This window comes from Malania oleifera, chromosome 10 (assembly GCF_029873635.1).
Source record: "Malania oleifera isolate guangnan ecotype guangnan chromosome 10, ASM2987363v1, whole genome shotgun sequence".
In the NCBI taxonomy this organism is placed as follows: Eukaryota; Viridiplantae; Streptophyta; class Magnoliopsida; order Santalales; family Ximeniaceae; genus Malania; species Malania oleifera.
Window position 1 is genome coordinate 76,307,675 of NC_080426.1, and position 14,478 is coordinate 76,322,152.

A 14,478-nucleotide genomic window follows, 5' to 3' on the forward strand; every position below is an offset into this window, starting at 1 on the left:
AGCATCAATTTTGTTCATGAAAAAGAAAGATGGAACCATGAGGTTGTGCATCGATTATAGGGAGATAAACAAATTGACAGTAAAGAATAAATATCCAGATAAACAAATTGACAGTAAAGAATAAATATCCTCTCCCTAGGATCAATGATTTATTTGACCAGCTTTAGGGGACCTAGGTATACTCTAAAATTGATCTGTGGTCAGGCTACCATCAAGTGAAAGTTAAAGCAGAGGATATTTCAAAGACCGCATTTTGTACCAAGTATGGGCATTACGAGTTCTTAGTGATGCCATTCGGGTTGACTAATGCACCAGCAGTATTTATGGATTTGATGAATCGGGTGTTCCATCAGTATTTGGATCAGTTTGTGGTTGTATTCATTGATGATATATTGGTCTATTCGAGAAGTTTTGAGGAGCACGAGCATCATTTGAAACTGGTGTTGCAGGTATTAAGGAAAAGGAAATTTTATGCAAAATTTAAGAAATGTGAGTTTTGGTTAAAATAGGTTACTTTTCTCGGCCATGTGATCTCTAAAGCAGGTGTATCAGTTGATCCAAGTAAAATAAAGGCAGTGGTGAGTTGGGAAAGGCCGGGAAATGTTCAGGAAGTCAGGAGTTTTCTGAGATTAGTAGGTTATTACCGACGCTTTGTGGATGGTTTTTCTAGGCTATCAAGTCCATTAACATGACTTACGAAGAAAAATGTAAAGTTTGACTGGACCGATGACTATGAATAGAGTTTTCAGGAGTTAAAGCAGTAGTTAGTTTTAGCTCCAGTCCTGGCTATTCCTTGAGGGGAGGATGGGTTTATAATATACAGTGATGCCTCTTTGAAGGGTCTTGGATACGTGTTGATGCAACATGGTCGTATTGCGTATGCGTAAAAACAACTTAAAGAATATGAGAAGAATTATTCTGTCCATGATTTAGAACTTGATGCAATGGTGTATGCTCTCAAGATATAGAGGCATTATTTATATGGTGAAAAGTGCGAGATTTTCACGGATCACAAGAGCTTGAAATATTTCTTTACCCAGAAAGAGTTGAATATGAGGAAAAGAAGGTGGCTAGAGCTTATTAAAGACTATGATTGCACGATTAGTTACCACCCAAGAAAAGCGAATGTAGTGGCAGATGCTCTGAGCAGGAAATCAGGGGAACCCATACTAGCAGTTATGGAGATTCAGCACTCAATTCTAATGGATTTAGAAAGACTTAGTATAGAATTGGTGGAGGATATTCCTCAGGCATTTGTTGCCAGTCTAGTGGTTCAGCCTACGCTATACGAGAGGATTAAAGTAACTCAGGGTGATGATGCAGAGTTGGCAGAGGTAATGGCTAGAGTGCGGGATGGTCAGGGAGAGGAGTTTAGCATATCAGATGATGGAGCCCTATGATTCTGTGCTAGGCTCTATATTCCTGCAGATACCGAAATCAGGAGAACTATATTAGAGGAGGCTCACAGATCCCTATACACCGTACATCCAAGTAGCACTAAAATGTAGCGGGATCTGCGGGAGTACTTCTGGTGGAGTGGGATGAAGAGAGAGATAGCTGAATTTATACAGTAGTGCTTGATGTGTCAACAGGTTAAAGCTAAGCACCAGAGGCCAACAGGGCAATTGCAGCCATTGTTTATTCCAGAGCGGAAGTGGGACCACGTTTCCATGGATTTTGTTACGGGGTTACCACCAGTGCGACAGGGGTTGAATGCGATTTGGGTGGTTGTTGATCATTTGACAAAGACCGCTCATTTCATCCCTAGGTTGGCAGAAATTTATGTTCAAGAGATAGTTCGCCTCCATGGTGTGCCGATATCCATAGTCTTAGACTGAGATCCTCGGTTTACTTCATGATTCTAGAAAAATTTTCAGGAGGCTATGGGTACACAGTTAGCTTTTAGCACTGCTTTCCATCCCCAGACAGATGGTCAAACTGAGAGGACGATTTAGACATTAGAAGATATGCTTCGAGCTTGCGTGTTGGATTTTGGGGGTAGCTGGACTTAGTTTCTACCGCTAGTTGAATTTGCTTATAATAACAGCTACTAGGCTAGTATCGATATGGCCCCATACGAGGCATTGTATGGTAGGAGATGTCATTCTCCTCTCTTCTGTGACGAGGTAGGCGAAAGGCGAGTTTTGGGTCCAGAGATAGTACAACAGGCTTGTGACAAGGTCTGACTAATTAAAGAAAGAATCAGTACAGCACAGAATCGACAGAAAAGCTACGCAAATACTCGCCGCCGAGAGTTAGAGTTTGATGTGGGAGATCGAATATTTTTTAAGATAGCTCCTCTGAAAGGAGTTATGAGGTTTGGAAAGAAGGGCAAGTTAAGCCCCAGGTATATTGGCCCTTTTGAGATACTTGAGAGAATGGGGCCAGTTGCCTATAGGCTAGCTTTGCCGCCAGCTTTGGCTTGAATTCATGACGTGCTTCATGTTGCTATGTTAAGGAAATACGTCCCAATCCCATATCATTAGCTATGCAGGAATAAAGCTTAAGGATTCGTTAGCATATGAAAAAGTACCAGTACAAATTTTGGACAGAAAGATTCAGACTTTACGCACTAAAGAAGTTAGTTAAAGTTTGGTGAAAGAATCACGCCATAGAGGAAGCTTCTTGGGAACTCGAGGAGCATATCAGACAGAGATACCCGTAGTTGTTCCAAGAGGTATGGAGGTACTCAGGTAAAGTATAATAGTTAGACAAGTTTCTTTTGGAGGTACATGTATGGATTTAATGAGTAGATAGTTTCAGTTTTATATATGTAATCTCCCAGAACATAAATGTAACCACGGTATTCCTCCGCCACAAGTGAGGGCAAGTAATAAAATAAGTATACCATTTTCCTTTACGGGATGATGAATGTATAGATGGAGATACAAATAGTGAATTTCGAGGACGAAATTTTATAAGGAGGGGAGAATGTAACGACCCGAAAAATAATGGTATTTAAATAATAAAGAGAGAGGGAAATGGAAATAGAAACAGAAGGAGGCAGTAGACGTTCATCGACGACATTGCATTTTGGATGGAATAACCTAAAAGATTTTCCACAGGGCCTCTTCAACGAACACAAGGAGTTTGTCGACGAGCGCATAAGGGGACCTCGTCGACGAAGCTACGCCTCATCGACGAGAAGATACCGAGAAGGGTTTTTGGGATAGTTTGAAATTCATCAACAAGGGAGGGAGTTTGTCGATGAAATTATTGAAGGACTCGTCGATGAGGTGACGTGTCTTGTCGACGAATCTGGCTCTATAAATAGTGAAAACCTAGATTTTTTATGAAAAATCAGCGCAGAAATCCTCTCCTCTCTCTCTCTCTCTCTCTACGTCCCTCTCTCCTTCTCTCTTCAATTCTGGGCCCATTTTACGCCGAATCGACGATCAGAAGCCACCACAACGCTCCTAACAAAGTTCTCTGCAAGTCTGCTAGAGCTGATTGTTGGTAGAGTTGGTTGGATTTCACCCCAATCTCAGGGTAAGGCATTTTATTCAATACTTATAAGAAATATAATACATGAAGAAATACTGATGTTTTGTACTGGGGGATTTGATTTTCAGGGTGTTGAGTGGAGAATCCTGCGGGTATAGGGCTAGAGTACAGTAGGGACTTTTTCAGAGATAAGGTAAGGGAAATATGCTATGCTAGGAATTTTTATATTACCAGAGATTTTACACATATGTATATACCAGCTTATTACCCAATTTTACAGAATATGAGTTTTAAATATTTGTGTGGCCTAAGTAGATAATTATTTGATGAAGAACTTATACAGCTTCTACAGTATATCATACTATACAGAATACACAGATATAGATAGTATATTACAGTTTTATTCAAATTAGTATGTTATAGTTTTATACAGATAAGTATATTACAGAATTTCATCCAAAATAGTATATTGCGGTTTACTCAGATCAGTATATCACAGCTTTATTCAGAACAGTATATACAATATTTATAGTTTGTCATATTTCCTATTACCATAACATACAGAATATACTGATAGAATATATATACAGAGAAGCATCAAGATACTACTGATATAGAATAAAGAGATTACAGAGTTTACAGTACAGAAAGATAGCATTATGGTAATTTTGGAAAACATGACGAAAATAGTAAAAGAGTATATATATATATATATATATATATATATATATATATATATATATATATATATAGTATCAGATCCCTAAGGAATGTTTACAGACAGATATAGATAAAGAATATAGAGCACAGTACCGTTGTTAGATATAGATAGAGTGCAACCACAAATCTCAGATAGTGTGTGGGTACCGTCAGCCGTGCTCAGAGAGTATGTAGCTCCCTAGTTCGCTGGGTTAAGGGGGCTAGTTTGACGAGGTAGCAGCCAGTCCCGAGCCTAGGAGTGGATGCAGTTTGGCTGGGCTGAGGTAGTGTAAAGTATATTGACTTATCTGGAGGGCCGACCAGATTAAATCTTGCCTACGGGCCGCACAACCCTGTCATGAGGGGTCAAATCATGACATACAAAATTCCAAGGATAAAGCACATATATGTATATGTATACAATTTTACAGTATCTGATGAGTATAGTATGATATTAGCAATATGAAAAGTAGAAAATACTGATAATACAGTTATATTTTAAATTGTGAAAAGAAAGATATGCTTTACAGTTTTACTATTGTATTATAGTTCAGTTGTTATTTAAACAGTATTCCTAACTTAGTTTCCACACACTAGTAATAGCATATTTCCACTTACTGAGCGTCAACTCACCCCATGACTTTAACATTTTTCAGGTGAGCCAGCTGGGCGAGCAGATCAGGCTCACGGATAGAGAGTATATTGATTACCCTGGTTTAGAGGGTAAGTTTATGATAGGGATTTGTATTTTTTTTTTTTTTTTTTGGGGTAAACGATACTGGAGGAAGTTATTGTATATGGGTATGGTTTGTATGTACAAAATTCTAGTATTATATAGTACATGTGGTTGTATGACTTGTGTTTCTGCTGTTTAGGTATGGATATATAGGTATATAAAAAAAAATGATGTAAATTTTGAGGTTGTCACACGGTAGCCACCCACATAGCGGTCCCATCCCAAATTTATTTCCTACCCTCACTTATGGCGGAGGAATATCGTGGTTACATACACTGTCTCGGGATATTACAATATCCATACAAAACTCTTCTGAAGACCAAACATACACCAAGCTATAAGCAAGCCTACTCTAAAACACTATACATATGAACTAACACTTACTTACTGCTCTACTCACCTGTTTAGCTTTGAGCATCTCTGAATAACTGTGGATACTTCTAACGTATCTCTGACTCTAATTCCCATGAAGCTTCCTCCACTACATGATTACGCCATAGTACCTTTACTAATGGAATTCTCTTCATACGCAACTCCTGCTCCTTACGATCTAGGATCTATACCAGTATTTCCTCATATGCCAACGTGTCTCTAAGCTCCAAATACCCATAACTTATCACATATGAAGGATCCGGGATATATCTCCTAAGCACGGACACATGGAACACGTCATGGATCCTAGACAGTGCTAGGGGTAATACTATCCTGTACGCCACCGAACCAACTCTTTCTAGGATTTTGAATGGCCTGACATACCTAAGGATTAGCTTCCCCTCTTTCCCGAATCTCATTACCCCTTTCATCAGAGCAATCTTCAAAAATACGACATTACCTATCTCGAACTCCAGCTCTGATCGACGATTATCTGCATAACTTTTCTACTGACTTTGAGCTGTCTTTATTGTCTCCTTGATAACCTGGACCTTCTCAATGGCCTGCTAGACAAACTCCAGCCCTAAAATCTTTCACTCACTGACCTCATACCAATACAATAGAGATCGGCATCTCTGACCATACAGTGCTTCATACAGTGCTATCTCGATGCTAGCTTGATAACTATTGTTGTAGGTGAACTCAACTAATGACAAATATATGATACAACTGCCACTGAAATCCAGTACACATGCCCATAACATATCCTCTAGGATCTGGATGGTCCTCTCTAACTAACCATCTGTCTGCGGGTGGAACGTTGTACTGAATGTGAGTTAAGATCCTAACGCTTCTTGAAGACTCTTTTAGAATCGAGAGGTAAACCGTGGATCCCTATCTAAAATAATAGACACTAGAACCTCGTGCAATCTGACAATCTCTTGAACATATAGCTCTACCAGCCTATCCATGGAATAACTGACTTTAACCGGGATGAAATGGGTTGTCTTCGTCAATCTGTCAACCACAACACAAATCACATTCTGCTCGTGAAGTGCTAATGGCAAACCCATGACCTAGTCCATGGAAATGTGCTCCCACTTCCATTTAGGGATAAGAAGTGGTTGCAACGATCTTGCTGGCCTCTGGTGCTCGGCCTTCACCTGCTAGCATGTCAGGCACTGCTCTATGAAACGAGTGATCTCCCTTTTCATATTAGACCACCAAAAAGATTCTCGCAGATCCCTGTACATCTTCGTACTTCCTAAATGTACTATGTAGAGCAAATGATGTGTCTCCTCTAGAATGACCCGCTTGATCTTGACGTCATTCGGTACGCAAATCTTGGTATGGAATCTCAACATCCCATCATTTGAGATGTTGAAATCTAGTTTCAACCCATTCTGCGCTCCTTCCATAACCTCTACTAGCTTTGAATTTTTGTTTAAGTTGTTCTAATCCTTTCCCATAAGGTCAACTACACCACCAAGCTAGCAATGAAAGCCTTATGATTTCCCTCCACTAACTCCACGCCTAACCTTTCCAAGTCCATACCAATTTGATGCTGAACCCCCACTGCTGATACTAACGCATCCACTGACTTTCGACTCAAAGCATCATCTACCACGTTAGCTTTTCCTGGGTGGTAACTGATGGTACAATTGTAGTCCTATATCAACTCCAACCATATCCTCCGCACATGTTCAGCTCCTTCTGGGTGAAAAAGTGTTTAAGACTTTTATAATCGGTAAAAATCTCGCACCTTTCACCGTACAGGTAGTGCCTCCATATTTTCAATGCATACACTACCGCTGCTAATTCCATATCGTGTGTCAAGTAGTTCTTCTCATACTCCTTGAGTTGAAGAGAATCATAAGCAATTATCTTTCCCTGTTGCATTAGAACACACCTGAGACCCTTCTTAGATGCACCACTGAAGATTAACCAGTTGGTACTTCTGTTCTTGGAAACTCTGCTCACACTCATCAGTCCATTCAAACTTTACGTTCTTCCTCGTGAGTTGTGTTAATGGACCTGATAGTCTAGAGAACCCTGCTACGAACCGTCAGTAGTATTCTGCAAAACCCAGAAAACTCCTGACCTCCTAAACATTCTTCGGTCTCGTCCAATCCACTACCGCTTCTATCTTACTCGGGTCCATTGATACCCCTTCTCTAGACACTACATGCCCCAAGAATGCCACTTGCTCTAACCAGAACTCGCACTTCTTAAATTTCGCAAACAGCTTCTTCTCCCTAAGCACCTGAAGTGTCAACCTCAAATGAACTGCATGCTCCTCAGGATTCCTCGAATAAACCAGGATGTCGTCAATAAAAACGACCACGAATTGGTCCAAATACTCGTGGAACACCCTATTCATCAAGTCCATAAATTCTTCAGGAGCATTAGTCAATTCGAAAGGCATAACCTTTTAATTCATAGTGGTCATACCTAGTCCAGAATGCAATCTTTGGTACATATTCTAATTTCACCTTCAACTGATGATACCCAGATCACAGATCGAACTTAAAGAAGACCTGTGTGCCCTGTAGCTAGTCAAACAGATCATCAATTCTGAGTAACAAGTATTTGTTCTTCACTGTCACCATGTTAATATCTCTGTAGTCGATGCACATCCTCATCGACTCATCCTTCTTCTTTACAAATAACACTGGTGCTCCTTAGGGTGAAACACTTGGTCGGATGTAACCCTTATCTAGTAGCTCTTTTAGCTGCTCCTTCAACTCCCTCAGCTCTGTTGGAGCCATATGATATGGAGCTTTTGAAATTAGTGTCATGCTTGGAGTCAAATCTATAGCGAACTCCACCTCACGATCAGGACGCAATCGTGGCAAGTCCTCTGGAAAAACATTTGAGAACTACCCCACCATGAGGATATCCTCCAGTTTACATTCCTCCCTCGGTGCCACTTTTATGAATGTGTTAGCTTTGGTGTATTCCTAAGAGGGGGGTGAATTGAAATTTTAAAACTTATTCCTAAGTTAAACCAGATATTGACAGTATTTCACAACCTAGGGTCTTTCTAGGAAATCCCAAATACGCAAATAAATATAACATGCGGAAATTTAAATTATTCGCATCATTCACACTATAACATACACATCCAAGAATATAAAATGTGGAAATATAAACAAACACAGAATATGTTATCAGGGTTCGGCCAACTGTGCCTACGTCCCTGCCTCTAGCTCGCAAGCTCGAGGATTCCACTAATGCTCATTTAACGGGTGGAGCAACACCAGTTAAAACTAGATCAATTAGCGAGGCTAACCTCAACCTACACCTTACCAAGATGGTGTACCTAGCTTTCCTAATCGGATCTAAGCCAATCCGGGACTATTCCACAAGGCTAGTCTCCCTCTCCAAGCCCATGTCTGGAATACAACAGATATAAAATATATATATATATATATATATATATATATATATATATATGCGTACAAACAAACGCTTCTTACATAAGTAGATATGTACCACTATGCACAATATAATCAATGCACCTCAAGAATGTATAAATTATAAGCTCAATGCTCTACGTGTGCAATCAACACTCAAGGTTCTGTCTATAAACAATCAAGCACAAGAGTGTATCAATAAGCTAATCTTTGAAACTTTGTATAAAAAATATTTATCAATAACAATCTAGAGTTTCAAAGATTTTTAGCAAGTATAATCAAACAATCTCAACTAATATTTTCTTAAGATGCTAGCACAAGAGATGTTTGAAAATGTGCTTGTGAAAATATTTTTGCACACAAAAATATAAGCTTAATGAGTCTTACAATAACAATGTAAAGACTCACTTAGCTATAATATTTTTCCCACACCTAGATTTATTAAATGAAATCAGGGGAAAAATATTTGCTTTACTCTCACTTTGAAAATCAAACAACAATGAATATGCTGAGAGTATCTAGCAATGACAAACAATAAATGAACACTCACAAAGTAAGATTTCTCAAAGGAATGAAAGTATTTTGAGTGTTATAAGGTTGGAATGAACAAATAGGGTTTAGGAAATTTGAGAGAATTTTTGGCTAATCCTATTTGCTAATCACCACTAATCTAAGCAAATGAGCCTCTATATATAGAGAATGGAAAAATTATGATCGGGCACCCGAATCACAGACAGAATGATTTTCACCTTAGGTCAGCCAACCGAGCTTGAACTCGAGCACCCGAACGTCCAAAAGTAGCTCTTTTGGACTGAGTCTATTCGGGCGACCAAACCATAGTTCAGCCATCTGAAACCTCTCAGGTTGCTTTTTCTTTTTACCATAGTTAAGTGGGTTAAACATGATTAATTTTTCTAAACTTTTCTAAAACAAATTTAATAATACCTATAGCTGAACTATGGTTTGGTCGCCCGAATAGACTTAGTCCAAAAGAGCTACTTTTGGACATTTGGGTGCCCGAGTTCAAGTTCGGTTGGTTGACATATGGCGAAAATCATTATGTCCACGGTTCGGGTGCCTAGTCATATGTTCAATAGCCCAAACTTGCCAATTTGGTCGCATGAGGGTATTTTGAACATGAAGGTTCGGGCACCCGGGTTGGTGAAAAGTAACCTAACACAGGTTTGGTCGACCGAGGAAGATACGTGCAATTTGGTTCGATCTGTCAAACACAAGTCAAAATGTTGAGTTGTCCATGGTTTGGTCGCCCAAGGCGTTTTGAACGCCATAGGTTCAGTCGCTCGACTTCTCTCAATATTTTCAATTAAGTCCAATTTTTGCTTCAATTAATTCCCCTGATTATGTAAGTGATATGGGGACTGTTTGTGTATTTGTTTAGGGACTTAAGGTCTTTCTATTCTACCGAAAAAATCTGGCATCAATTGACTGAAAGGTTTCTATAAGGTTTTGAGCTTATAGTCCTATATGCATGATATGCAAATTATTACAGACCTTGGATGATTATTATTACAGACCTAGCGAAATGAAATATGGATTACAACAATTAAAAAGCATTCCAGGTCTTCGCTTTCCTCAAGTTGTCATGTGCCATCAATATGATCTTCGTAATATGGTCCTACACACAAACTTGGCAAACATTACCGAAGTATTTGTCATAATCAAAATAGGATATGACCCATGGGATCAACAGTGTCCCCCTTTTTTATGATGACAAATACTTGCCTACTTCTCCCCCTTTTGGCAACAGAAAAAAGGGCCTAAATAAACATTTAAGTATATAGGCAAATAGGAATACATATTCATATACAAGAGATAAGTTGGGAAAATTTTTAGAAATTTCAGAAGCATGTCATTTGAAAATAGAGCATTTCCTAAAAATCCCTATATACAAGTAATCTAATTGAAAAATATATTTTCAAGATATCCACAACTACTTACTTAAACGGTTCAGTATAATCAAGAATTATTACTTTCAGCATCCAAAAAGATAATATAATCATATAATGCACAATGAATGACAAAGTATGAAATATAGTAATTAAGCACACAAACAATAAAACAGGTCATTCAAATGATTTAAATGACATAAAAACAAGGTTAGACCATAAATATACACAAACCATTGCAATTGAAACATATCATAAGACCCGTGGAAGATTTGAATTTAAAGCACACAGCATATGATAGCAAATAGTTGGTTTGATCATAAAAATGATCTAATTAGTTCACATGCATTTCATGTATTATCAATGAATCAATTATGCAATGCAACACCCTTAGTAAATTTTTTTAAACAAAAATATATATAACTTCATGACTTAAAATTTTAATATAAAGAAAGCACAAGTCATGAAGGCATTTAAGCACACAAGTAAGGCATAAAATATGTTCTATATAAGTTCAATTCTTGCTTTCATAAATGTATATATATATATATATATATATATATATATGTGTGTGTGTGTGTGTGTGTGTGTGTGTGTGTGTGTGTGTGCATAAAAATATATCCCCTTAAAATTTTCAATAAATACTAGGGATTACTTGCTGAAAAGAGATCTTTTAATTTAATGCAAGCAATCAACTGTCATTCTGGTTTAGCAAGCACAATTTCATAATGTAACCAGAATAGGACAACCATATGAATTCTAAAAGTTTATCAATCACATGTAAGATCATATGACAAAATAGATGACTGTGGCAAAACAACTTTTTTTTTTTAACATAAGATTTTCAATAAAATCAATTCATTTTATCACATGCCACACATGATTTAAAAAAACATATCTAAGCAAAACATATTGGAGAACATAACAGAATGGGATTTAACTTTGGATGCTCCCCCTATCGATTTGAATTCATGCTTAGATACAATAAGCTACTTATACTAGATAGAGAATTATTTTATTATGCCTAGTAGTATAAGTCATCATTTGGAAACTTCTAAACTAACCATACTGATTATTAATCAACTATATTTATCCCTATCAATATAGTTGTCCCTATAGACCATAGATGTATCAAAGAATATATATTAAGGCATGCTATGTAGTTCATGACCCAAGAACATTTCATATCAAATCATAAAACTTCAAGTTTAGGATATAATGTTCAGGAATTTTCAGAAAAGCCTCAATATTTCAAAAAGTGAAGTGATGCATATAAGTCATTTATGCGCTTTCTATAGGGATGGAGCTGAGTTCCCCTAATCATTGGATGATTATGTGAGGATGAAGTTTAATATTCATTTAGTTTTCACTCCTCCTTTCAAAAAATATTTTAACGTTAATTTTATCATAATCATCTTTAACACAAGATTTTGGTTTGGGAAATTTTTTGACAAAATTTCGGCAACATGTCGTCTGTAAATCGGACATTTTCCAAATTTTCATGAACCAAAACCTAATAGATCCAAACAACCAAGTCAAAATAATTCAGTTTGAGCATGCGAGAACCTATATCTACTACCAGCATGTAATACACATCCACTGCATCCGTCATGTAGGAGGCATTCAACACAAACATGCAATCTAATAGTATGATCAACTCAAGATATTCAATATAGCTCAATAGTAGTTCATGCTAGGCAAATACATAAACTATCTATCAAAGAAATTTTAACCATTTATTGAATCATGGATAGTGCTGCAATGCTATATACATATAGGCATAAAGGCATAAACAATCTAAGGATATGAGAGCATTTTAATTTATATACATATGAAGAATAAAAGCTCCCCCTGAGTTATGCACTCAACTTATTTAATGCCTTTTTCATTTTCTAATTTCTTTAGTCAAGAGTTATAATATTTTCAATGATAGCTTGGCTTTGAATGCTTAGGCTTAGAGGACCAAAAAGTCACAAACAGTATTTTTCAAGGTCATAAGCCTATGTCTTCTTCTTTTCTTATGATTTCAATACATGTGAGAGGCATGAGTTAGAATGACTTTTAGATTTAACTGATCATGCATAGGTTTCTCAGTTATTGCATTTTCATATATGTTGAAACCTATAACAATCATATTAGTCATTTAACTTGATTCATGAAGACGAAGCTCTAAATTATTTGATTTAAACTTTGAGAGTTGGTGAAGATAATTTAAATACTCTTAACAATAAAATTATTATTGATTTCACAAGAGTATTTATTATGAGTGAACATGATTCAAAATATTTTTTTCATGGAAGTGGATATGTCCAAACGGAATAGTCAAAGAGCACTCAATATATTTGTTATTTATGATCAATAGTGCTATAAGCCTAAAATGATGACTTGATTTTGATTTAGACTTTTCATTTTCAAAAATGAGTTTAGGACAAAATGTTTAACTAGAAGGATTCATTTCCGAAAACTCAAACTTGTGCAATGGACAGAGTATGCTTAACTTTAGATATCCATATTTTATCGAGAGTTAAGCAATTTGATTGTTTACCAAACAAAAGTGCTTTGTCCATTTTGAAAGTTGATTTTAATCTTAGTATAACAAAATAGTATATAGAGAATGCAAATACTAAGTTTTGGATTTTAAGCATAGACCACTTCCTAACCTTTTAACCATCACTACCCCCTAAATCTAGTCCTAGGGTCTAAGGAGAAAATTAAATAATTTGATAATTTAAATTTAAATTTTTTTTCCTTAGGTCCTTCAAGGTTTGTCTTGCTGATTATCCATTTCATTTCCTTTTCTGACCTCTTGCACTTCTAAATAGACAGTTAAACCACACATGCCACATAGTTTTGTAGAATAAGTAGGTATTGAATATACATAAAAGAGTATGCTTATTTAATATATTTTTACTCAATGAGGCACAACAATGGGATTCACAAGATGAACCCTTTTCAAAAGATTTATTTCTTTTAGCTCCTAAAGGTTTATTTGAACTATACTTCTTAGATTTGGAAATCATTTCAAAATAATTGTCAATTTTTCTTCCTAAGCAAATGATTTTCAAAATTCTTCCAACCTTTTTCTTCTCTAGAGTGACATGAAATTCTTTCAATTCATTTAAATGCTTTGCCACTATTTCATTTTCATTTTTCAAAAATGTTGTCTTCTTTGATATCACAACTAGAATTTTATGCATTTTAAATGAAGTCTGTTCTAGTTTTCCACATGAAGGCATCTTATAAAATGATTCATCACAGGATTTATCAAACTGAATAACACATGAATCATTGGATGCAACAACGGCAATATTTTCACAAAGTTTAACAAATGATTCAACACATGATATTTCATAAGCTTCAGTATAAGAATCATCACATGAATTATTAACAGAACTATCATGAAATTCAATAGATGATTCAGCATTTAACATATCATAACATTTAACATAAGAATCGTCAATTGAGTTTGAGTTAGAATCATATACCTCTTCTTCTGTTAATGCCATTTTCCTATCACTTACCACTCCCTGATCATCTGAACATGACACCTCTAGAGTGATGGTCTCCTTTTCCTAAGTCTCTCCATACTTCTTTTCAAACTCAACCCAGATCTCATGTGCACTACTGCATGCCATAATCTCATGAAGAATATCAGTATCTAAAGCACAGTACAATAAATCCATGGCATGTGAATTTGCATGCATTAAATTAATATCATTTTCTACTTGCATACAAATTCCCTTAACAATCACCTGCCAAGCTGTAATGACCCGAAAATTAATGGTATTTAAATAATAAAAAGGGAGGGTAATGGAAACAGAAATAGAATGAGGTAGCAGACTTCGTCAGCAAAGATAACATAGGGTCTCATCGATGAGAGAGAATTTCGTCGATGAGAAGATAC